The 3,607-nt window shown below is 37.8% G+C and overlaps 1 pseudogene; it reads right to left on the reverse strand.

Moving 5' to 3' along the window:
- Positions 1-2,613: 2,613 nt before the first annotated feature.
- LOC103018527 (phosphatidylinositol N-acetylglucosaminyltransferase subunit P-like) lies at positions 2,614-3,018 on the reverse strand (annotated as a pseudogene).
- Positions 3,019-3,607: the final 589 nt, after the last annotated feature.

Raw genomic sequence — 3,607 nt, forward strand, 5'->3', positions numbered from 1 at the left:
ATGGAACTCCCACGATGAAAGCATCACTCTTCAATTCATGTAAGCCCTCAATTGTGCCTTCATGGCTTCCCTGGACATCCTTCAGTGTTTTTTCCTCTCTGTAGCCATCTCCTCGTCTTTCAAACCACTCTGTATCTATCTTTCTCCACTAGACTAAGCTCCTTGAGGGTATGTGCAATGACTGAGCCATCACTACACAAAGCTCCCCTGGCATAGCATAAGTACATACTCTTTTTCTTATGTTTTTATTTAAAATAAAAACTTGAAATAATTATAGATTCACATGAAGTTGCAAAAGAATATAAAGAGAAGCTATAAATGCCTATATTTAAAAAGAAAGAAAAATCTTAACTCAATAACCTAACTTTTCAGCTGAAGTAACTAGAGAAAGAAGAGCAAACTAGATCCAAAGCAAGTAAAGAAAGGGAGGAAAAAAAGATTAGAAAGGAAATAAATGAAAAAGAGACTAGAAAAACAACAGAGAAAATCAATAAAACCAAAAGTTGGTTCTTTGTAAAGATCAACAAAATTAACAAACTTTTAGCTAGACTGAAAAAGATAAAAGGAGAAAAGACTCAAATGACTAAAATCAGCAATGAAAGAGAGAACATGACTATCAACCTTACAAAAATAAAAAGGACTATAGGGAAAACTATGAATAATTATATGCCAACAAATTAGATAACAGAGATGAAATAGACAAATTCCTGGAAAGACAAAAGCTACTAAAACTGAGTCAATAAGGAATAGAAAATCAAAACCACGATAAGATATCACTTTACACCCACTTCCAAAAAGACAGACAGGGCTTCCCTGGTGGCGCAGTGGTTGAGAATCCACCTGCCAGTGCAGGGGACACGGGTTCGGGCCCTAGTCCGGGAAGATCCCACATGCCGCGGAGTAGCTGGGCCCATGCGCCACAGCTACTGGGGCTGCGCTCTGGAGCCCACGAGCCATGACTGCCGAGCCTGTGTGCCACAACTGCTGAGGCCCATATGCCTGGAGCCTGTGCTCCACAACAGGAGAGGCCACTGCAGTGAGAGGCCTGCGCACTGTGGAGAGGGGTGGCCCCTGCTAGCCACAACCAGAGAAGAGCCCGTGCGCAGAAGCAAAGACCCAACGCAGCCAAAAATAAAATAAAATAAAATAAAATAAATAAATTAAAAAAAAAAAAAGACAGACAATAACATGTGTTAGTGAGGATGTGGAGAAATTGGAACTTCCATACACTGATGGTGGGAATGTAAAATGGCACAGCATCTTGGAAAACTGTTTCAGTCCTTCAAAAAGTTAAACATAGAGTTACCACATGGCCCCAAAATTCCACTTGTAGGTATGTCCCCAAGAAAATTGAAAAACTACTTTCAAACCCTTGCACATAAATATTCTTAGCAGCATTATTCATAACAGTCAAAAAGTAGAAACAATCTAGATGTCTACCAATTACGAATGAATAAACAAAATGTGGCATATCTATATCATGGAATATTATTCAACCACAGAAAGGAATAAAGTACTGATACATGCTACAAGATGGGTGAATCTTGAAAACATGCTAGATGAAAGAAGCCAGACACAAAAGAACACATATTGTATGATTCCACTTATATGAAATATCAAGAATAGGCAAATCCACAGATACAGAAAGTAGGTTAACAGTTTCTAGAGGATGGGGGAGGGGAGAATGGGGAGCGACCACTAATGCATACAGGGTTTCTTCTGGAGGGATGAAAGTGTTCTGGAATTAATGGTGATAGCTGCATAACTGTGAATATACTAAAAACAACAGAATTGTAAGCTTTAAAGGGTGAATTTTATGGCATAAAAATTATGTCAATTTTTTAAAAAGAATGAGTAAAAGCAATAGCTAATGCCTTTAAAAATGTAATGAGAGATTCCATTTACCCTTTACTCATTTACTCTTTACTCATTTATCCCAATGGTAACATCTTGCATAACCATAGTACCATATTACAACCAGGCAGATGACTTTAGTACAACCCACAAAGCTTATTCCAATTTCACCAGCTTTATATGCCCTCGTGTGTATGTGTGTGCACATGTGTGCATGTAGTTCTATGCAATTTTATCATGTGTATGTTCATGTAACCACCACCACGGTCAAGACACAGAATTGTTTCATCATCACAAGGATCCTTCCTGCTCCCTGTTTGTACTCATGCCCTCCTTCTCTCTCTATCTCTAACCCCTAGCAAACACTAATCTATTCTTCATCGCTATAATTTTGTTATTTAAAATTTTTAATATAAATTGCTATATGTCAAAGTGTTATATAAGTGTAATATTTTGTGTTTGACTTTTTTCACTCAACATAATTTGAGATCCATCCAAGTTGTTGTGTGTATCAATAGTTTGTTCCTTTTATTTATTTTTAAATATTTTGGTAATGCAGTATTTTACTTATTCTATTCATAATAACTAATATTTAAGAACATTTACAGTATTAATAGAACTTAATCTAAAAGAAGTTCAACTTACTTTTTTTTTTACATCTGAATACTGGGTATTAATAAGAGAAGAGTGAAGATAATTGTGGTCAAAATTACTATTTCAAACACATAAATGCTTTGTGTTAATATGTCTACATATAACTCAGTTTGGGGTATAAAGTTCTTTGGCTGCAAGAAAGAACACTTGATTTACTTCACCAAGAGGAATATCTCTTAATGCTGGGGTGACTTCTCTTGGTATTTCTTCTCCTGTTGATTTTTAGCATAGTTATCTGTGACTGTATGAACTCCAAATAAGAGTACATAGCTGGTTATTGTAGCCACTTACTATAGAAATAGGAGATAGACAGAAAAAAAAAGAAATAGGAGGTGGACAGATAATGTAACTGTCCAATATTTTTGAGGCCGAAAGATTAAGCCTGAGGAGTTAAGCCAAAATTCAGGAATAAAAACCCACAGGAGATGGAGTGTGAAGCCAAATTAGGAGCTTAAGAACAAAGGCATAAATCGCTTTTTCTGGCAATGATGATGGTGAATTTTCCACCATTTTCCCAGTGGCTTTAGACAGTCTCAGAACTGAGCCCTCTGCACAAACAAGCACAGCAGAGGGAGACGGGTAGAGAGGAAAAATTGAAGGAAAGACCAAGGGGCGATGGTGCCCCCAGCCTGGGCACAGGTGCAGTGGGACCCCCTTCAGACGGCACAGGAACCACACCCATTCCTTTTATTTCAAAATAAATTCTTTTTTTAGAACAGTTTTCTTTTTCTTTTTTATTTTTTTAACATCTTTATTGGAGTATAATTGCTTTACAATGTTGTGTTAGTTTCTGCTGTATAACAAAGTGAATCAGCTGTATGTATACATATCCCCATATCCCCTCCCTCTTGTGTCTCCCTCCCACCCTCCCTATCCCACCCATCTAGGTGGTCACAAAGCACCGAACTGATCTCCCTGTGCTATGTGGCTGCTTCCCACAAGCTATTTTACATTTGGTAGTGTATATATGTCCATGCCACTCTCTCACTTCATCCCAGCTTACCCTTCCCCCTCCCCGTGTCCTCAAGTCCATTCTCTATGTCTGCGTCTTTATTCCTGTCCTGCCCCTAGGTTCTTAGAACAGTTTTAGATTTACAGA

This window comes from Balaenoptera acutorostrata, chromosome 12, assembly GCF_949987535.1.
Source record: "Balaenoptera acutorostrata chromosome 12, mBalAcu1.1, whole genome shotgun sequence".
Classification (NCBI taxonomy): Eukaryota; Metazoa; Chordata; class Mammalia; order Artiodactyla; family Balaenopteridae; genus Balaenoptera; species Balaenoptera acutorostrata.